General features: G+C 38.4%; 1 long non-coding RNA gene across 3 annotated transcripts in view; it reads right to left on the bottom strand.

The window, feature by feature from the left end:
* Positions 1 to 23,561, bottom strand: part of LOC138114021 (uncharacterized) — a 254,311-nt gene that overhangs the window by 138,485 nt on the left and 92,265 nt on the right. The window lies entirely within an intron of this gene.

Raw genomic sequence — 23,561 nt, 5'->3', positions numbered from 1 at the left:
AGAAAGGGAAAGCTTAGCTAATATTTCCCCAAGAAATCTGAGGGCAGCCTTTGTGAAACACTTTCTGTTACTCAAGAAGGAAATTAACACAACTTTTGAAGAAGTGTAACACTGAGGCACACGCTGTTCACAGAAAGTGACTTGTCTGTGGCCTTATGGGCTGAAATAAGAGCCAGTTCATACTTCAACTGTGGTATCAGAGGGCTAGGTCCCAGTAGGAATCCAGTCAACATAATAACACTGAAGAGAACATATTGTCTTATATGGGTTTTATATTTCCTTCTACAAACAGCTCCAGAGACTGTTAAACACAGAAATCAACCTAAAATGATCAAAATAGAGTGAACTTAATAGCAGATTGAAATCCATAAGAAAGTTTTGAATTCAAGATTACAGTGAATAAAGCACTAGAATGCATTGCAGGAGAGACAATACAGAAATGAAATGAAACCACTAAAGGTTTATGAAGCATCTCTTGTTTCTCATTGTTCATTTCTTTTGCTACCTGACCTTCATGTTGCAGAGTTTCAGAAACCAGCATTTCACACTATCCATATTTAAAAGTGACCCCTACAGAATATTCTCAGTTTAAATAAGAGTTTGTGTTTTCTTGGTTTGTTTTGGTTTTTTTTCAGTTGTGGCTTCTGTGAAGTGCCCACCAAGGAACCAGATCAACCATGCCAGTCTTGGTTTTCAGTACCTCTCCTTTCTTCACCTTCAATGAGTCTTACATAAACTTTTCTGGCTGGAACTATAGGTAGCCTACATAATGGGAAATATTTTTCCCTTACATCTTAGAATCCTATAATTTATAACATGAAATTCAAACCAACATAAATTAGTAATTCAATCCCTATATTCCAATTTAATGAACCAGAGGTTTCATTACTTTATTGTTTTGTGCCAGTGGACCAATCATTTGGTTTACAGATGGAATGTAGTTCTTTGTTAATAAATAAATGCATAAAAAAATAAAGGTAACCTCAATGCAATTATGCTGATATCCCTTAGGAACCAGAATGCAATTATTTAAAGTATTATTTTCTTAGATTACTCTCAAGGAAATAAGGAAAGAAATATGAAATTTGTGTCCTTTTAACTTAAACTCATTTTGAGAGCATCAACAGTGATGCAGATAGTCCCCAGTGGCAACTGAGAAGCATGTAGCCAGAAAATTGTTATTGGATTACAGTTCTGGCTTCATAAAATGTGGCTAAAGATCATTTTAGACATCCATGGAATAACCCATTGTCATAACTGGTATGACAAACAAGTGACAAAGTTACTCTATTCAGCCATTTTGAGGATTTTCCAGATCACAACAGTAACTTGGGGCTGTATCAGCCTACACAGTTTTGATTCAATTATAAAAATAACTCACAATAAGAATAATTCTAGCATAAATAATTGGATCTCTCCAGAGGAAAAGAAAAATTCCCTCAAACATGTGCATATACTTTCAAGTGTTCCTGATGTATAAAGAATTGTGAAGTGATAGGGTGATCAGAAGTCAATTCCAATAGAGAACTATCTTTCAAACTAACTGGTCTTCTTTATTAAAACCAACAAGATGAAAAGGGCACCAAAGGACACTGCATGATTTTTAACAATGCGCAAACTGAAACCACTTAGATACCACTAAGGTTCATACGATCCTTTTCATTTCATTTTACAGTCTTTTTCAAACAGACGATTTCCTGGATAAGAATCCTGCCTCCCATATTTTATTCTGCTGATAAAACCCCACAACTAATGTGACTATATAGCAGATGCACATGTGCATACTTAAATAAATGCAAACAAGAAATAAAACTCTTCACCTTTACATTTGAGGTCACCAGTGACCACTGGTAACACAGTAAAAATCAGAACCTTAATCAAAAACCTAACATGGGATTTAATTTCCTCATGTAAGGTCTTTGTAATTTTTCTTCTCTGCCCATTACACGGTATGTTTTTGCTCATATAATTACATAATTAACATCCTCAGCACTTATTTCATCCCCTGTTAATTTTTCTAAATATTAAAACAGACATGCTCAAGGAAACAAACTTAGCAAGTGAAGAAGCATAAACAATTTTAAACGAAAAAAATAAACCTATTCACATCCTGATAATTGCTACGTATCACTGAGCACTACTAGGTGCTTGTAATCCACATGATGGCCCTCTGACTCGAAGTGCACATGCAAGAACACCTTTTGCTGGACTGACAGAGATCACCTCAGTGTGGGTACAAGAAGGCCTTGGTTATGTTTATCTGTAAGCAGTGTTGAGGCTTGTAGCACCAAAGGGCAGGAACGGCAGTTGATAAACCACACTGGTCTCACAACACCGTTGGTTCCCAAATCTTTTTTCTGAAAATCAAAAGGATTTGGGATGGGGTGGGTAAGTGGAGAGAGGGAGATAAACCTGGCAGCTAAAGGCCCTTAAGATTTTTGTATGTGAGGAATGAGACAACTCTTTGTAGAAATTAAAACAATTTATTAAAACAGAAAAATTGAAAAATTGCAAAAACTAACAAAATATAAAAATTTGGGATCCTAGTGGCTCAGGAAGTATGCCCCAGGAGCGCAGGGATTCAGGAGCTTTTGGCTTAAGGCAGCTCTGAACCTCAGGTAGAGAAAAAAAAAAAAAAAAAAACTTGCAGTCTAGGCTGGTCAAAAAGAAATCTATTTCTAAAAGCCCCTAGAAAGGGGTAGGTTTCTCCAGCACTGCCTTAGCAAGCTGGAGAGGAAGGGAGACTGAGAAGGCGTGTCTGTTTTTCTCCCTTTTATAGCTTTTGCTCCGCCCACAGTCTGCCCACAGCCCACCCCTTTGGTTCAAGGTGATTGGTGCTCTCCCTCTGACAGACCATCTCCGTCCACCAATGGCTCCTCCTGGTCAGAGGGGTGATATTAGTTGAGATAAGGGTCATGGAGCTTACGGGGGCTGGGCTGTTTGTTGCAACTGGGGTTTTTTTAAAATCTGCCTTGAAACCAAGATACAAGTAAAACAAAAAAAATACATCCAACACGTCTTAAAACACTTGTAAAAGTGTACAGTAAACACAGGAAGACCATAAAAACTTGATCTGTGTACCTGGGCTGATGGGTTAATTTTAACATTCAATTTAAAAATATTAAGCTCAAAATTAATTAAAGCACTTAATATGCAAAGACCAAGCACAAATAGGGATTTCATGTATGACATGTAGTTTATCCCATAGGCCGAATTCACATTTAGCTCCCATTGCTGCATGACTGTGATCATAATTCAATTGAAGATATGAGTTTGCAGATTAGGGACAAGCAGAGGACTCCTCCTTCACACCTCTGCCATGAAAGAAGAGAGCAAGTAGCAGAAAGTCTATAGTAAACAAAGAACTGGTAAATTTCCCAAAGTTTTAATCAATGCACCCTTGGCAAGCAAATTGGTGGTTTTATTTCTTCCTCCACAGTGTCCAAAAAGTAGTTCTGCTCACCCTTGTGAAAAAAGGAAAATTTTAGATGGCTTCCATTTAGTGGGGTTGCAGAAACCAGATCTGTATTCATCCTAACATATGGATCATCACATATAAGATCATATTTTAAAACTGTTACAACAAAATTTACTTTGTTCCCTGAATGATACCACCAGGTCAGGGAAGGTGGTGTTTTTAAATGAAAGGAAGATGATCACTAACTGTTGTTTGCATCACAAACATACTTTTAAACTTACTGCTTCCATAGAGGATACTGTCTCTCTATGCAGATGCATAATGGCATTTGATACAGCAGCTTGCAAATAGAACTCAAAAGTCCCTCTTGTTAAGAGTTAGCATTGAACTTGTTTTGCTGCATTCACTAGCTAGTACAATCTTAAATTATACCAAGCTTTGTCCCCCAGTATACTGTGCTGACCTGCTTATCCCTAGACTTCTGTTTAATTATTCAGAAGTGCACAACAAAGAGGAGAGTCCAGTTTGAACCCCGATGATGTCTCAGCAATTTCTGCTTCCAGTACATACTATTTCAATAGCCAGTGATCACTGGAGTTAAAGTGCACACAAGCAGCTGAATAGGATGCAATTCTTATTTTTATGATGAATATCAGGGTCAGAGGTGAGTGCCAGATAACACATAGCAGATGTGGAGGGAGTAGAAGGAATTCTGTTTACTTTGGGTGACCACCTACATTTCAAGGGGGGTGGGGGAAGCTAAAACTTCAAGATAAAGACTGTTTAAAGGACAGCATTGTACAGTATTTTGCAGGACAAAGGTACATACTTGCATATTAGCACTAACTATAAGACACAGTGTGGCCCAGATTAACCACCCACGGAATGTGACTCTTCATGAAACAAGTAGGAGAAATCTTTTGAAAACATGCCTCATACTATATGATCATTTCAGCTGATATTGAAAAGTTCCATTTCTTTTTGTGTTGCCTGTATTTCTTTCCATTTCAGAATTTTCTTCAGATATTAGAAGCAATGCAGCCTTACAAATGTGAAATGGAGAAAATCTGATCTCAGCCTGAGGGTAGTTCTAGATAGCCACTGAGAAGACTCTGCAAAATGCAGATGACAGCACATTTACAATCTCTCATTATGGGACATTAAAGTACTGCAAGTTATTGCTAGCTGCTTGGGCTTAGATCATCAGTCCAGACTGTGCAGAAGGGACATGAAACTGCTCCAAACAGACAGGAGGTGATTGTTACAAAGATGATGCATGGAACTGGAGATCTACAAAAATTCTTCAAGTTGGTAAAAATACCAGCAGCCATTTAGCTGCTCAGCTTTTCACAGCCCATGGCAAGGGATGAAGAACCTTTTTCCACAGTACCATCAGCTGTTAACTCCCAAGCAGCAAGGCAGCAGCTACCGTGAGAGACAGGTGAGAAGACTGATCACATCAGTTGTACCAATGAGTTTACTGTACAATCAATGACCTTTGTTTCCCCTGCTCCCTCTTCCTCTCCCAAAGAAATCATGAAAGCAATTAAGCATCTTGATGTTTTCCATGTGGATATTTCTACAAGTTATAAGGTCAAAGTGGACCAGTTAGGAGAACTTAAAATCATCAGAAAAGACTGAAAAGGAGAAAGGGGGTAGGGAAAGCAGCATTTTTAAAAGAAAAAACAAACAAACAAAAAACACTAACCAAAACTCCACCCTCAAACTAAACTATCCAGGGTCAAGTTGCATTTTCCAATGTTCTACAGGCATCCATTTCCTAAACTACTGAAAGCTGTCTCAGTAAAGTCTCAGCAAACAAATGGATAGGTTTTGTTGAAAATCTTGCCCCAAATCATTACATAGAATTTTTAAAATAGACCTAGTAGTTACATTCAGATAATATGATCCAGTCATTCAAAACTGAATAAATGGTACTGCCATTGTAATTTTTAACTAGTACTTATAGAAAAACTAATAGACTAGTCATTTGTGGAAGAACAGACCTCAGAAACAAGTTCAATCCAAGGAGGAAAAAACAAACCAAAGTAATCCCACCACACAGATGTCTACCAATTAGCCTGCTGAATTAGTTGTTTTATTTATTACTTTATAAGCTTTGGTCTGGATGTTGAGTATTCAATTTTTTTTTTTTTATGGGTGAAGTACACAGCAAGGAACTAAGTTTGGCAAATGGCCTCTCAACTACTCTGAGCTCTGAAGATACAGTAGTACAACATTTTTAAATATATACACTGTCTCATTTAGAAGATGGATAGAAGTGGAGGATGGAGGGCAATTTAAGTAGAAAATCCAACAGTTTTCAGTTTTAAGTCTTCCATGCAATGTACATCTCTTCTCAGGTAACATTAAAGATAATTTAAAAAGATCACAAGTCTTTAAAGCTGAAATGTATTTGCAGCATGAAGCAGTCATTCTTTTTCAAAATCAAAACAATCTGCAAAAACAATTCTGATATTGCTAAAGTTTGGCTGAAACAAATGAGCAAAATGATAATTATTTCTCAGAAAGTGGAAGGGAATGTATCCCCACACCTCCATGTTCACTTCTGGTCTGCTGCCACACTTCCACTTTGGCAACCAAAGGAATGCTGTGGGCACCATATAAAGGCATGTGTGGCAGCCTGAGGGTCAAAGCAGACATTCCTTCTCTTTGACAGATGGTTAATTCATGGTCATTATTACTAAATTCAATTGCTCAATAATTTAGATATGACAAACGTGTGTAGGAATATATGCCAGGGTACCCCTCTAGGAATCCCAAAATGCAGTACTTCCTCCATGCTTTCACCATACATCCTCATGCTGAATGTGACAGATTGAAACAAATGTAGGCTTTCTGAGCACTTCAACTCCCTCCCGCCACTCCTGCTACATTAGAGTGGTATTGCAGAGTTACTGTGTCTCTAGACCCAGGATGGATGAATGGCCTTGGCTAAAACAACTATTTTGTCAGTATGTGTAATGCAAGCCTAATAATTTTTTTTAGGCCTAACTTTTCCAGTTCTGTGGTGCAAGTATCACCACTAAAGCAATCACCCGGAACTAATTTGCAGACAAGGTCACAGTCTAGTGCTACTAGGTCTACTTAAGAGCTGTCTGGAATGGCTTTAAAACAGACCATATCTAGCTTAACATTTATATAAACGGTGAGCTGTGCACCCACTTCTACCACACAAATAAAGATTCAAAAAGTGAGGCCACTCAACAAGCTGCCATTCTCTCTCCATTACCATCCCCTATTCCAAAACCAGTCCATTTTCTTACGTGGTGACAGGCACAAACATATTTTGGCAAATGTTTCTTAAAAAAATAATAACAATAAAAAAAAATTCCTTTTACTTTCCATGAGTTGATACAGGAAACTGAAGTTCTCCTGTTCTCTGTTCCCACTGACATTTCTAAATTGGCTAGCCCAAGAAAGCACCTCAAAACACCTCCGCAGTTCACTCACTGAAGTTGAAAGTCTTCCACTGACTTCAAAGGCGTTTGGATCAGGCCCAAAGTCAGCATCCTACCATGTGAGCATAGACTACCAAGCCACAGCACGGGCTGGAATCTGTGTTGTTTATACGCCATTGCTGAAGTGGTGCAGGAAGCTTACAGAACTTCAGGTCTCCAAAAGCATGTGCTCAGTACTTCGCAGAACATTTTGTGAAGTGTCACCAATTCCTGTGCTGATATAGGTTAATTTACAGGTTTTTTTATCTGAACCACAAAATACAGGAATCACAGACTGACTTTGCCTTTGACATCCTATGTGCACAAGTTTTCTGTTCCCTCCCTGTCCAGAAATTTCATTGTCTTTATGCCTGTCTATAAAGCTCTGAGATGTCATATTTTCAGTTAGAATATGAACCTCCTATAGCAGAGACCTTGCCTTTACTTGTTAGTAACTCACTTGGTACACTATTAGCATTACATAATATTAAAGAATTTGAACAACAGTAAGCAGGAAAAGTCTCTATGCTATCTTCCACCACAGCCATTAAACTTACTCAGAGTACTTGCATGGCAAAAAACTCCAGGCAAACATGTGCAACCTAAACCTTACCTGTAAGTTTGCAAAGTATCTCAAGCCAGAGAGGGAACTGAATCTAACCTTCTGTATACTCAAGGCAAGTGAATCCTTTAAACCAGCTCAGGTAAAACAACCCCAGTGTCTCTTTCAAAGACCTGTATTAGCACCTGAATCAACGTCATCCTGTTTGTGTGTCTTTCACACCATTCTAAATTACAGCTGCTTCAACCCACAGCCACAGTGGACCTAAAAGATGCTAAGATGTCTCAGGCCTTAAAGCTAAGGAGAGTTAAAGAACAACACATCTCACAGGAATTTCTCAACATCTCATACAACCTACCCTTTGGCAATCAAATGCTCTGACGTATGGTGGTGTTTAACTGTCTCTCATTTTCTTGCTCTCTAATTGATTTTGTAAACTCTGCTTATAAGAAGTTTGTAGAACTGAAGTAAAACTAACAGAAGAGTTCCATAATTTCTACATATGGGACACCACACAGCACTGAAGGTAAGCAAACAGGAAGAGAAAATGTGCAAATTCCTCTTGCCTTTTGCATCCAGGCAAAAAAACTTCTGGGAAGCAATCAAATTATTTTAAGTTACAAAATCACAACAGAACATCACAACTCATCTCTTCTTCTCAAAAGATAAAGCTTTCTTTTGTCTCTAATTAAAAAGATTAATAAAGTAAGAGAACACATCAGGTTTGCATCAATCATTGCCCATGTGGTTCTTATTACCATAATTAAAAGTTATCTCTTCAAAATTGTTGGATGAAAATGCCATGATCTGCAATTGAAAACACATTGAAGGGAGTTATCCACCTTATTTGACTATTTTAAGACAGTCAAATTTAAGAACACTGTGAAGGCAATATTCAAAAGAGTCCTTAAAGGTAATTTGTCAGTAAAAGTGTCCTATGAACCCTCTATTGAAGAATATGAATAGTGGTAAGGCCTTCCTTAAAAAAAAAAAAAAAATAAATCAAAATAATGAAGATTTTTCTAAAAGAAGTTACTTAAAACTTAGACACTGAAATTCAAGTTTTTATCTTCAGGGCTCTTTAGGTCCTGTATATGTTAGAAGCACTCATTTCCCCTAAGGTTGAATCTTTTAATGTGTTTAGATTTTCACACCGAGTGGGCCAAATTTCCAATAATCCTGAACAAACCTGATTATTTTGCTGACTTGTCACCCCATATTTTGTAAAAATTAATGCTCAGTTTTGACATCCACCTTGCACAATATATGGGATTTGGAAAATGGGTGATCTAAAGAGAGATTTTTTGCATATGTAGGACTGCAAACTTACAAATCTGTGAAACAGAAATGCACTGCAAATAGAATGTATAATTTAATTACAGTACCTTTCATTCAGACATTAGTGCACGATAGTTTTAACATCAAGCTAATTACATCAAAGCTAGTAGCATGCTTAAAACCAATGTTTTTTAAAGCTTTCTTTGTGTAACGTAACTTTAAAGGGTTTTCCCCCCCCGCTCTCTTCTTTATCTTCACTGAATGCAAGCTTTACATTTTGGCATAGCAGACAGTGACATCATGGAGTTCTTTTCAAAACTGTTCAGGGTGTAAAACCACTCACTACTTTTGAGAAAGGTTTGCTGGATACCAGTAAAAAATTATTTAATGGGTATCTCCTGTAACATAAAGAAGAAGCCTTTTATTTAACAAATCACAGGAAAACAACAAAGGGTGTTAAAGAAGGACTTGTTTGGGTTTTATTGTGAAAGAGAAAAGAACATTTTCCTGCCATCTTTATTTACATTTGAACTCTGCTACCAGTTTCCTTCTGTAGTTTGTGAAATCCAGTAGTCTCTTGCATCTTCTTTCCAGTTACCAACAGATACCTTGACCCATGCACACTGGATTTTTATGACAGTGCATTTACATGACAAGAGAAGAACAGTCTGTGTCTAAAGGCTATTTAGAAAACTAAGATAGACTGTGCAATTTGTCCAACAACTCTCAGCTATTAAAACCAACTTTAATTTAAATTTTTGCTCAGATGGAATTATCCAACTCTCAGGGAAAAAAAAAAAAATAACAAGGAATACAAAATGAAAGAAGTGCAGAATTCTTAAGCAAGACTATGGGAGGAAAGTGGCATAATGTATTCACTGTGTGTCTCTAAAATTTCCTGTAGAAAAATCACCCTGTATCAAAGAAAGTGTGGAGAAAAGAGAAACAGTGATGCTGAATATGACAAAAAGCCTGTTTATGTTTAATACATAGGAGAAATTGTTCAAGGACAGTTAAATGTGACCCATTTAATACACCAAGGTCTCACATACCCATGGTACTCTGCTGAGTAAGTGCTGATCATGCAAATTAAGGCTGCCTGGGGATACACAGTGCTTTTCAGTTGCAGTTTGAATTTTCCAAGTTCTCAAGAAACTTTTAGAGATGTGGATACATGTTACTGGGTCACTAGGGCTACTTCCGTTTCTTCAGTTGTTGGCTCATTTTGAAAATTCATTTGTCTGACATTTTTGAGTCTTCTGGCACACAGATTCATTTCCGGTAATGTAAAAATCTAATTATTGCTACTAGCTGTGTAATTTAAAGTGCAGATAGGCAAGTCAATATGAAAAGGTGTCCCAAGACAAATATTTGAGCTTCAAGAGAAAAGAGGAATAAAAATCTACTGGTCATTGTGACTCTAATTAACCCAAAAGTTCAGCAGAGTCTAGGAGTCCTCAAAGTTAGAGTGCGCCCTCAGTATTCACTGCATTCAAGGTGTGATACCTTCCAGACTGCCTTACACTTATTGGCTCAGATTCTTTCCCAGTTCACAGTATGCTTACAAATCCCAATAGCCATCATTTGGGTTCATTATGTCTGAGCAAATGCAAAGAAATCCAAACTGCACATCACCTCTGAAACTGGCATCAAACACCCAATCAAAGTTTTACAAGGTACGTAAAGATTAGCATATGAAATGAAAGGGCTAAGAAAAATATACAAGTTAGAAACATCAATGTCCATGTAAGAAGGGTACAATGTGCCCACTGTCTGAATACAAAAGAACACAAAGGCAGATAATCCTTTTTCATAATTTTACTATAATTATATAAATTTTATCCTTTAGGGAAATAATGCTCCAAAACAAGTTGCCCTAACCCCCATTCCCCAAACATTTCTCTAAAAGATTAAACTGTGTTTTTCCTATGGCTATTTTTAGTAATGGCATCAGTAATTAAACATTCCATGGTCTGGGGCCCCAAAGAAAACATCACTCTGGGTTCTGGATGTGTTCCATGATATCTTGAAAAAATGTATGCAGCAAGTGTTGTGATCCCCACTGGATCTGCAGGGACCCATTAGGATCATCAAAGGAAGCATGTGGTTGTGACAATGCAAGCAATTTAGCATTACTCACTGGAGCTGAAGCACGACACAGTGTGAAGCCGCTATTGTTCTCCTTGGTTTTTCTGAAGACACTCAAGTTCAAACCTACTCAGAGGCTAATAAACACGGAAATCAGAACCAGAGCCTGAAGCCTCTCAAGGGAAAAAGATTAACAGGGGAATGAAGCTGGGGCTTCCCTATCCCCACCCTGCCCAAAAATGACCATGAAATATGAAAGATTGCTAGAAGCCATTTCACTACAAATCTCTTTTGAACTGTTTGTGTAACTGAAAAAATGGATTCTCTTATATTATCTTTGTGTTTACAAAAATACAAGCTGCTGTATACTAACAGAAAAGCACGAATGCCTCTTCTATAGCTTACTCAGGATGATCTCCTCCCCTTTGCAGAAACAAATCTACTTATAAGGTAATTGTTGCAAAACACTTTCAAATGACTGTCTGGAAAACTACCTCAGCTTTTAAGGCCAAAGCAGTGGCACAGTCAATGAGTGCAATGGAGTTCAGGCTAGACACTGGCACAGCTAACATGATGAGACATTAACACTTTCTTGCAAAAATGGTATTTCATTAGTAACCAAGTGAAAAAGGAATGGGAGTGCTTGAGGACACTTAGGGTAGACTAACTGTGTGTGCATGTGTATACATATACCTGGTACTTTTGTGCAAGTAAACACATGCACTGTCAGAAGAAGGATACTCTACTACACAGGGCACTGAGATAGTCCTTGCTAGTGATATTCTCTTTATGTTTGTGTACTTATAAAACCAGTCCAAGATACAAATAGTTCAGAGTGACAAACTAAAAATAAAAAAAGAAGATCAAACACACGAGGAGACAGTACACTTAAACCCCCACTTATTAGTATTAACAGTTATGGTGTGAGAATGACAGAAAGTTGACCTTGGTTAGTTAGTGTTTTTAAGCCCCAAAGTGGGTTTCCTATAGACACTATAAAAAACTGCACTGTGGAAGCATTTATGGGGTACAACTTTCAAAGTGCACAGTGAGGCTTTATAGCTATCTCAGACCTACTGGGCTAAATCTTGAGCCACTGAAATCAACACAATTCCACTTAGTCTAGCAGCACTACACCAATTTACATCATCTGAGAATCTTGCCCAAAAACTGCAATGGGACTCCTGTGGCCTCAGCTTTCACAGAACAACCTGATACTATATAACATAATCTGACAAACCCAAGAAGTTTGAAATTAAGACTTCTGCTCTCCCTATATTTCACCCACTTCTGTTTAAGTGCATTGCTGCAGAGGCCTTGAAATTACACAGTCAGTGCACCAAAACAGAGCCACAAGAAAAATACTGTTGACTTCAGCATGACTCATTTATTTCAGTGAGATCTTATTTAAGCAAAGAGTGAGTCTGGGCTAGGTTGAGTGACCACTGTGATATAAAAACATTACAGGCTTTTCACAGTTGGGTTTCGGATGATACCATCCCTATGTGTTATGGCCCTGAAGTGGGTGCCAAGCTTTGTTTTGTCGGGATTTCATGTTTATGTTTACTAATGTTTACATTTCATGTTAATGTTTACATTTAGATCTGGATACCAACGTCCTCTTATACTGTAAATGATGTCCCCAAAATTCAGAACCAGAATGTTATTCTTGGCTGACCAAAATGAAATAGAGGGATATTCTAGAATTATAGTGATTTTGAAAGAATCTAACTATCCAAGCTCATTTTATCAACTGGCACAAAACTAACATTGCTGCATTTACTTCAGTGAGGCTAAAAATCTCACCTGAGTTGAAGGATTGACCCTTACATATCTACAATCTCTGTTAAATTACTTGGTATCAGTGACATGAAGTACTAGGCTCTGGCTGAAATTTCATGAAAGATGGATTAAAGGCCATCACTGGACAGAGACCATAGGGCAAAAACATATTTCAGAAAAGAAAATTTCATGTTTCAAGTTCTCTTCACAATGAAAGGTGACCTTTGATATCATTCCTGCCTTGCTCTTTCTATGAACTCCTTTTGCTTTCAGCACAACTCAAACACAAATGAGCACTCTCTTCATTCTTTCCTTAGCATCCCCATTTCAATATTCCAGACTCAACCGTCATTTACCCCAGCAGTCCCCTACTGTGCATCTGTCCCTCAAATCTTAAATACCTGTCCTCCCAATCTGTTCTGAGGCCAAGTCCAAATGAGTTTTGTGCATGTAAATTCTATTATCTACAAGCATAAATGACAGAATCTACTGCCTATGCATGCAAATGTTAGCTATTTAGACCAACCAATGTGCCATTGTGTATTAAGGGGCAAAGGTTTTTGTACATAAAGAGAAGCCTATTAAGAGTACCTTTGAAACTGCGGCCCTAAATTTATGTACAAGAAATAGAATCACCCCTGCCTCTAGAGAGCAGGTATTTCCAATAAGTATAATTTTCATGTAGCTTACATCTCTAGATAACCTTCAGAGGTTGAGTTACCCTTGCTCATATCTCTTCAGGATTCACTTGGCCTTTGGTAATACTAGAGTGTATGTGCAATCTGTCCAGTTAAAATGTTCAGACAAAGAAACATCATCCCACTAACACAGATTATATGCAGCATACGAAAGATTTGAGGTCATAAAAACATACAAGCAAGTTTAACAACTTGCTCACCAGGAAGACACAGTGATAGGTAAGAGAGAAAGAGAACTTGAAAAGCCAGATGACATTTCTGGTCTGGGATTGTTTTTATTTTTAACTAAGGCACATTTTCTTTTAAATGCTGCAAGCATCAAAATTTTTATGTCTATTCACCCACAGACAAGGTAAAATTAGATGATAGACCCCCCTTCTTTTCTTCTTCTTTTTCAAATCCAGGAACATGAATTCCAGGACTGAGAACTTCTAACACACTAAGTTTTGCCTTAGGCCAACTTACCAACTATCACAATCCCCTCTTGAAGAGGTCTGAAAATGGAATATTTTATTTACCCTTCATTAAGGAAGCACATGGTTCATCCTCTACATCTACGAAGTCAGGGTTTGGGGTCTATCAACTCAGTTCTGTTGCCAAGCTGTAATGAAGAACTGAATTCAGTTCAGCCTTCGTCTGTGTTATCCACACATTTATATACACCCTTATACAGACTCCAGTTATCACTCAGTGCATGAATCAATCCCTTAGCAATTTATGATTTATGCAGCTTGCTAGAAGAGAAGTAGGCCATGCCAGCCTTGAAAGCACTTTAGCTTAGTTGTTTTTACTCATGAAGGACATGTTGTCCTGTAATTATTCTGTCATTTCTTAAAAGGTGAAATCCTTAACAGGTTCATGCTTTCTCTGCTGCTATGTGTATGTGTGAGTTTATGTCTGAGCACGTCTCACCAAGTAAGAATCATCATTCCAAATTACTTTACAAGGAGCTACATAGAGCTGGACAGCTTAAAATGTGTTAAATATCCTTAGAGTTTATATGGATGGTTGCAGGGGGAGCAGGGGCGGAACAGGATAAGGGGGAGGCAAGGAAATCATTAATATGTTCCAATTACTGCCCTGATTCACAAAATACACAACTGTATAAAAGTGCCACTTTCTGTTTTGATCCTGTTGATAATGTAATGTAATGCTGTGTTTACTTGTATCATTTAGTACAGGCAGTATCAGCAAAATGTGCAACTTTAAACAATTATGCAAATTTTAAAGTAATGTGTTCGGAGAAAAACTGAAAGGAGATTCTGACATTAATCAAAGATCTCAGGCTCTACTTGCAAGAGTTCTGTAAAATATGGGCTAACCTTAACGTTTGTGGCTGAAAGGCAAAGATTTTTCCTGCCTCAAATTAACTGTATTTTTATTTTATTTGGAAAAGAAGCACCAAGAATACTAACTTCCCTGTTCTACAGAAAAATCTGCCATTCAGCTTCAACAAATAGCATTAAGACATATAACACCTCCCCTTCCTTAGATATGTCAGAATATTTGGAAAATTTTAATAAACTTCTAGCATGATGTATAAATTCCATGAATCATGGGAGCTGTACAATAGATTCTCCCTAAAAAGTCCTGCTGTGCCTAACTAAATGCTTATCTGATGTACTGGCAATATGAAGCTAATGAAGTGTGTAAACACAGCATACTGAACTGTTTGCAGTGGAAAAAAGGTCAAACTGGACCTCAAATGAAAACAGGGGGAATCCAGATTCTTCTGATACTTCTGGCTAGTTGGGGTCTCTTTTAAGTGGAGATTAGAGAGAAAACAAGGCTGGTTAGGATCCTTCAGGCTTCAGATTAAAATTTCAGATCTCTATTTGTTGGAAACTGCTTGTGTGCTACTCAGCCCTTGCTGTTAACCAGGGAATGAAGCATAAACTGGCCAGAGAAAAATCATGTTCAGTATGACCATGAAAAGGAAATGCCGTATCTTTCATGAGAAAGAATGATCTTTAAAGACATCTATCCTGCTCACCCGACTACTGGCAGTCAGGCAATATCCAGACTCCTAAGATCATTATCTGAACTGCTCTCTGAACCTCTGCTTCTGCACTGTCAGCTGCAATACATGAGGGCAGTTTACAACAGAGTGTTAGTTATTCACTTTGAATGTCCCAGCTTTAGTCAGTTTAAGTGAGACCCTTAATGTCACTTAAACATAGTGTTTTTGTGTTATATTTTAATTTTGAAAGGATTATCAAGAAAATCTACCCTTTCCGTTAACTTTCTTTGAAAAACGATTAGGAGTTTTAGAAAGGATCTCCAAATATCCTCACTGTGCCTGGTAAGTTATCCAGCATGAAACACATATTACAGACAAAAATTAAGAAAATGCAGAGGCAAAATACAAAGTTCTCAGTCTGAAACTACAAATAGCAGTGTGTTGTTTGGGAATGAAACATGAGCAAACATTTTAAATCATACTGAAATTTTCTTTCTGTTGGTATTTGGATCTGTATAGCCTTATTGATAAAATGAGCAATTTTTCTTTTTATGGGGTTAACAATTACACACCACTCAAAAGAATTTGATTGCTATTAGCTGACTACAGAACTCGCAAGGAAAAAATCCCATTGTCTTACACAAATATTACCAGTAAGAGTCCACCTAAGAAAGGCTTTGGAGAACTGCTAATGAGTCTTCTTTAGCTACTCCTTCCTAAAATACCACATTTTGTAATTTTGAGCTCCAACTAATTTTCCTGGTATTACGTGTGGAAGTCACTGTGAAAACTAGAGATAGGACGTAATGAAAACTTCACTCGTAAATATGGTTTCCTCAAACATAAAAATCTGGCAACGCTCAGAGAGCAGAGCAGGAGGTAAGACAGCTTTCATATGCTGCTGTCTTTAGTGCTTTTAATGTACATTGGATAATTATGTACTTCATTTCTTCCAAACTGAGTGAGTTATTTTGGTTTAAATCTATTTGCAGAGTATCTGGCTATGTGTCTCTCTTAATTTAGTATAGTATTCTCTGGTCTAAAGCAAGCAGCTCCAAACTAAATAAACTAGCATACCTTTTGCACAAAGCAACCAACTGCATTCCAGTGAAGCCCCTTTGAAAGCTATGTCAAATCTCTGCTGACTCAGGGAGGAAAGGACGTCATTCCCTTTGAATTAGTCACCCTGGTGGAGATTAATCCTAATGAGCTTTTTTACAGGCTTGGCTGGCACACCCAGGATTTGCATAACATACCTGTGATTTCTCAATATTTAGCCCAAAATGTGTTCGTTCAAATGCAGATAGATATCAGCTTTTCCAGAAACCATTAACTACAGCATTACTGCAAGAGCTTATCCAGCCTAGAGTGAGCCCAGCCACAGGGTGCTTCCGCAGCTTTGGTAAGCAGCCATCACACAACTAAGTACTGTAAAATCAGCACGGGCCAACTCTCACACAAACACCGTGTAAATGACACATCTCACAAAAGGTCACAGCGTTAAAGAACAACAGTGTTCTCTTTTTCTTTATTTCATTATCCTCATTATCTTCCTCATATCTCCCTATTTCACTGATTTTTGGCAAACAGTGGGCATCTATTTGATGTCACTAGATTGTTTGCAGACTCTGTGATGGAGTTTCAAGCTTCCTCCCAGCTGTATCCTGCCCTCATTAGGCAAACAACCATCCCTTGGCCTTTTCCACCCACCAGCATGAGAAAAGACTAACAAAATTTCAGTTCACAGAGAAAACAGGAATTGCACACCTTTGATCACTCTTGAGTTACTTTACTCTACAAATACAATGCCCAAGAAATTTTTACTGAGGGAACAATACTAAACTAGTAATCCGTATCTACAATACCATCAAACCATCAAAGATCTGTCATGCAAAAAAAAATGTTTGCATGCAACTTGGCTCAGTTCTTTTGAAAATAAAATAGCCATAACTAGATGCATAGGCTAAAGCAAGAAACCTGGTCTATTCTGGACCAAAGGGGTTGGAAAATAATTTTCGGATCTGAAGAATTTTAAAAGAAGACAGTAACCAGCTCTTCCCAGTTAAATAAGGGTACTGCTAGCTTGGTTCCTGCAACCAACCTAAATCACTGCAGTATCCCATGGAGCGAAGCTGTGTCTTTAAGGTAGCCAAGTAGCAAACTGCTTTCCTCAGAAATAAAAAAAATTATAATAATAATAACAAAGTCATCACAGCTCACAGTCTAATATACTCCACAACGGACACAGTCTGAAACCCATCAGTTTACTGAGCACTAGTTCATAGTCCCAAGATCTCCAGCTATAATCTGACAATGGCAGCATAAGAACACAATATATAGCTCGGTCTCTATTAACAAGAAATAAAATAGCACAGCTGTGTTTCCTCATGACAGACCACAGCCCCAATGATCATTCACTGTCTCTCCCTGAAGTACTCGCCTAGCAGCCGATTTCTACTGCCCTTAAGGATTCCTAAGGTACATACCATTCTAGTAGCTAAGGATGTAAATGAAATACTACGAGTTGTACACCTGACTTTTGGACATCCAGCCACTGAAGTGGTACACAACAAAACTTGTGTTAATGTCTAAGTTTCCTAACAAAGAATGAGTACTTTAGGAAGTGCTGGCAGTAGCGCCTTGGCATGGGGCTCTCAGAAGGAGTCATCAGAACTAGCCAGGAAGATGCATCAACACAGGTTGGATCTAAATCTTTACCTCCCTGAATGAAAGATGCTCAGGCATCTGAATAGACCAAAAAAAAAGGTGTCTCCAGCTATCCTGGAGCTACATCACAGAACTGTCTGCACCACAGTATTTCAATGAAAACAGCAGGCCTACTCTTTTATTTTAAATGGCGTTTTATAGCAGTGCCCTTTCTTTTTAAATCTAACAAGACCGGATTTGAAATATTCCTACAAATGCCCAAATTAGTATATCCTGTGCATGTTTCCTAACCACCAGGCCATCAGACAGCCAGCACGGAGGGGCAGGGACTCACCATCTCTTCTGACAGTCCATCTCATCAGCAGCTCTGTGCAATTCATGAATGTTTTGAACAGTGCTCAGGGCCTGGTGACCTCAACCAGGGCAGAAGCCTGAAGAAAAATGAAGCCTAAAATCCTTTAGGACTTCTCAAGTCTCTGGACACCTAAGACACTATCTGGAAACTGCAATGTGGTGTTGTTCTGTTACTGTATACCTATGGTGATTTTTTCATGAAGGAGAGCTAAACCAATTCTGCCAGCTTCATGAAGCAGGAATTCCCTTTCTCCTGTGTCCCACGGGCAGGCTCTGACAGAGACATTGCCAGCTGTCTCTGTTCACACAGGCCTCACTGTGAAAAAGCCAAACAACAACACGACTTTCATTCTGCACCATTTAGCTTTGGCTGAAAGTGTAATCGTGTGTCTGTGGTTTTCCTGTTTGGGTGCCTAATTTAATTGGCTGAGTCCACTCCTTCAAGTGTGGAATGGACTCTGAGGGTATGAGGAATTAGCATGTTTCTGCCAGAGACATTCCACCCGGATCCCATGTTTGTTTAACATGTACAAACAGCTAAAATAAAATACTTGTTGGCCTCTGTAATAAACAGAATATAAAATAGTGTGAAATTAAGCAAGACCAGCTGGGCTCCAGGAGAAATGAAAAGAACTTACACTACACAATGATCTGGAATGCAGACACACTAAGATGGACTGCTATTGATGTCTGGTTTTGATGCATTTTATATACAAAGTACTGATTAGATCTAGCTACCAAATTAGACCCTTTCATATCCATATGTCAGTAATAAACAAAATTTAGAGGAACAAAACAATTGCTCTGAAAGCCAAGTTTACAATGTTGCATCACTGGCTGTAGAAGTGTGAAGTCATCACAGCAGTGATAATGATTCCATTCTTCCAGAGGCAAAGAAAAGGGAAAAGACCAAAAAAGAACATTAAGAATTCTTCTGATCTAAGACAGGATTTGTCCAGCCCTCAGGGACTCATGAGAATGTCAGGATATGAGTCTGTATAGAATCTGTGTAGGAGCATTTGGGCCTCCATATATATACTGAAACCATAAACCAAACAACTGCTTAACTGCTGGAGAACTTTAGAAAGTTGTTTCCTACAACAGGGCAGGATGAAGGTTCTCCCTCTGATGGGATTTTTCTTACTCAATTGGGAAGCAGAGTTAGGGACTCTATGATACAGAGGGCACGATTCTATCTTATTGCATGATGCAATTTTGAACAAAGAATTCAAGCAGAAAAGTGTTTTAAGTTGCAATTCCTGTGCAGGATGCTCTGTTACACAGCCCAGATTACCCCTGTGTCTTTCTTTGGCTAGTCACTGTGCTCCAAACCTTTCCCACTTCCCTTCTCTTGGGATTATACATGTGGCATTGTGGCTAATTGCCCTTTCAGCAGACTTTTCCTGGCAGCTGGACATTTTAGATCTTTCCCAGTTTGTTATAAACAATGTATCAAATGCATTTATGTTTTCAATATCTCTTTTAAGAAAAAGAGGCTAAATGAGGAAATAAAGTCCTGCCCTTGGAAAAGCTGCATGGAAAATAAAAGTTTGTCAGGGCTAAATCACTGACAAAATAAAATGTCTGGGGGAACAGATTTAGAACTCTGTCAGACAAATTACTACTTATATTTTATTTCACTGGCAGCTGGATTGTTTTGATGTTTCATTTTCTTTTAAAAAGAATAAACTAGGAAGAGTAAACAGGACCTACTTCTTCCTCCCCAGTGTGAACTGACCGTTGAATTTCCAAACCAACATAATGGATTTTCTCTCAGTCACAGTGTAGGCATCTGCTTCTTACCGCCTAAGGGCAAGATTCCTCAAATCATCCATAGTGAAGCCTAAGACCCAAGATGCTGCTTCCTGTGGAAGATCCTGTCTGTACAGTCCAATGCCACTACACCTCTGAAGGCACAGGAACATCAGGCAGGTAACAGGAAACAGCAGCTTTAATGTTAGCCCGGTGATCATTTAAAAACACCACTTCCATCCATTGCTTATTCTCCCACAGTTCTTCTGTCATGAAAGAAAAGATCATGATGACTCATTTGCTAGAGAAGCCAATATGATAGGGGACTGACTCAAAATCAAAAGAGTAAAGAATTTCACAGCACCACCTGTATCAATGGCAGAACACACCACAGCATCACCAGTCTGAATATCTGTACCATAAGTTAGAATCTGGATGATTAATGACTGTCACTTGAATGTCTCTTCCCACCCTTTATTATTTTCCTTTATCTAGAAACAGTTGGAGTAAAGCAAAACAAACAGAATTTTAATTCTCACCCCAGGAAAACAATTTTGGGAATTTATGGCCACCCTGGATGCCCATTCTTCTGGGCATGCAGACCCAGACTGCTCTGTCCAAACTTGAGCTTGATGGACACATGAAGGCATGCTCCAGTGACTGATAACATACACTCAATCAGGTCTTATTGCCTAAAGAGCAGGTAATGCTCTGGAATACAGAGCTTCATATATTGCCATTGTAAAGGTTTGAGAATGAACTAGTAATGGGGATTGGTCACATAGTCATGGTAGAGTGGATAAATCACTGAATCATTCATTTATATAGTACAATACAGTTACAGTAATAATACTGTACATATGGTGAGGGGCCCAACTGGGGAAAAATATTCTTCAGCACCCTGCACAGTCATTCAAGAGCTTTGTTTTAACTTCTTCTATCACTTACTAAAGCTGCACAATACGTAAGTACGTCAGCTTTCTGCCTTTAGGAACCTGACTCCAACACCTTCTTTTCACCCTGCTGCCTTGAACTTATGCTTTCAGCATCAGTTAGCATCATCCAGCAGGAGCTTTTAAGAAGTCTACTTTTAAGGGACTCCAGAAGTAAGGCCGGGGATTAAGATAGTTCATCCAGAAGCTGGAGCTAGCTGGACTAAAGGTAGCAAGGACATGGGCTGCCTATGAACAAACGCAAAAGGATTTTATGAGGTGAATTGCTGGGTGACAAATTGATCAGTGAAATTTAATGTAAGCGTATGTAAAGGGAAACATATGGAATCAACAATTCTGACTTTACATTTAAAATTATGGTCTCCAAGCTCATTACTGCACTAAGAGGAAGATCTGGATAGCACAGTGTAGGTAACAGAATAGCCAGATAAGTAACAGAGACAATATAACAGATAATGAAAGCCTCAGCTCAAGGAACAGTTGACAGAAGAAAACAGCAGATTAAATGTTAGGAATCACTGTGAAAGTAGGGAGCTTGATTGCATCAGTGCATACATCCACACAGCCCTTATACCTGGTTCTGATCCCACTTCTCAAGTGGATATACAAATACAAAAGGCATGGAGTAGAGTGACAAGGATAATAAAAGCTGCAGAACGACTGCTGGACAGGAAACAATCAAATTTGCTGGCACGGTCCAGTATGGAAGACATGCCCCAGGGAGGACATGATACACACCTATGAAATTGGAAGTGGCATGGCAACAGTAATAGGGGATCTATTCACTGCCTCTTCCTATGCAAGATCTCAGAAGCATCAAATAACACGAACAGATCCCACACTCCCACACTCAAATCAGTGTAATGTACAGTCAAGCCGTGGAACACCTTGAAGAAGGATGCCATGGTGGATGCAAATGTTTAAACAAGTTCTGTGACTGGATTCTTGAGGAAACAATTGTGAAGGTCTACCAAGGAGGAAAACCTCTCTTCTGGCTTAGCAAGGCTAGAACAGTCTGTCTGTGTTCAGAATAGTATTTCAGAGGGGAATAGCTACATTCTTCAATTTCTGATGACACATGAGACTATGATGGGGCTAGATGAGCTTTTGGGTCTAATATGACTCACCTCATGTCCTTTCTCAATCAATTGCCTTTCAGTGTGGACCAAGTAAATTGAGTACACAGATCCTCCTCCCCTCACAGCTCTGCAGGCTGAAAAGGCTTCTATCCTCAGCAAATCATCATTGCCTCACTGCTGGGGGTCATATCAAATCTGTTAACTAGGGCTGCTTCTTTATGCTCCCACCTGTTTTAGTGAAAATGAACCCTACTTACAGTGACACTATTATTTAAATCAATCAAGACAGTCCAGTTCACTTTTTGAGAAATACAGGTTAAGGGTTCTCTTCTGAACAGCTCAGTCACCATACTGGAGTAGGGAGCAACAAGCATCTGGAAAGGCAGAACAGACCACAGACCTGTCTTTCCTTTCCACATTCGTTCTCCCAGAAATGAGGAGTATCAAATCTCTCTGGATCAGGAATTCAACTTTTGTGAATGAAGATGGTTGATGATTTTTCAAAATGTTCTTTTTATGTTCCTGTTGGTTTTCATTTTCATTTCTTTGTCAAACCCCTTTTTTCCATAGGAATTTCATGTTTGAAAAAAACCTAAACAAAATCTCCACATTCAACATGAGATATCTGCCATTCTGTGGTTCATTTAAATACTTTACTGAAAACATTATCAAAAGGGTTGTTACAATTGGTTATGTCTTAAAAGAGTGAACTCCTTCCAATAATATTCTTAGTACCTCAAATTTATTCGAGTGTACACTATTATTCAAAAAGAGAAGCTGTGCTATATGCTTCAAAATGAACAATTTAAAGCTAATAATTTTCACTGAAATCACACTCACTCTTAGTGAACTCAATGCAAATAAGGAAATACCCTAAATCTGACTGCAAAATCATTGTATTTTTTACCTATTTAAGATGTGAATACTACTATCAGTGAAATATTAGAAGATGATGCTTCCCATATTTATTTTGACATTTTTTATTTGTAGTCATCCTATAGGGAAGATTTTTCAGAAGCCTCCCTTGGTAGTTTTGTGTTTAACTATCTGCATTAAATTGCAACCCAGTCTATCCAGAAAAGCATTTCTGCCCTTCAGAGTTCAACAAAGGAACCGCCACCTTACAGCCTTTGTCTGCCGCTGTGGAAGGAAGCAGCATGGCCCCCAACAAACACCTTTGGGGATAAATTTAAAAAAGAAAGCTATGTGATTGCCTTTATACCCTGTTTAATCAATCCACACCCTTCTTCATCAATCCAGCTAGCATCAATAAGAAATTAAGGATGAAGATCAGGGCTGTGTGCTAATGACCAAAGCTGAAAATGTATCCCAGTTCATTAAACATTTTCCCTCTTTCTGTCTTCAGAGTTGATAATATTTTTTCATAAGCAGGCAGGTTATTAAAACCCAAACTTCCTGGTGAGAGCTGGGACATTATCCATTAACTTGTTTCTGAAGAGAACTGTCCACAGACAGATGAAAAGGAGAATCTTTACCCCACTAACTGCT

This window comes from Aphelocoma coerulescens, chromosome 8 (genome assembly GCF_041296385.1).
Source record: "Aphelocoma coerulescens isolate FSJ_1873_10779 chromosome 8, UR_Acoe_1.0, whole genome shotgun sequence".
Taxonomy (NCBI): Eukaryota; Metazoa; Chordata; class Aves; order Passeriformes; family Corvidae; genus Aphelocoma; species Aphelocoma coerulescens.
The sequence above is the reverse complement of the archived record's forward strand: the minus strand, read 5'-3'. Positions and strand labels throughout refer to the sequence as shown.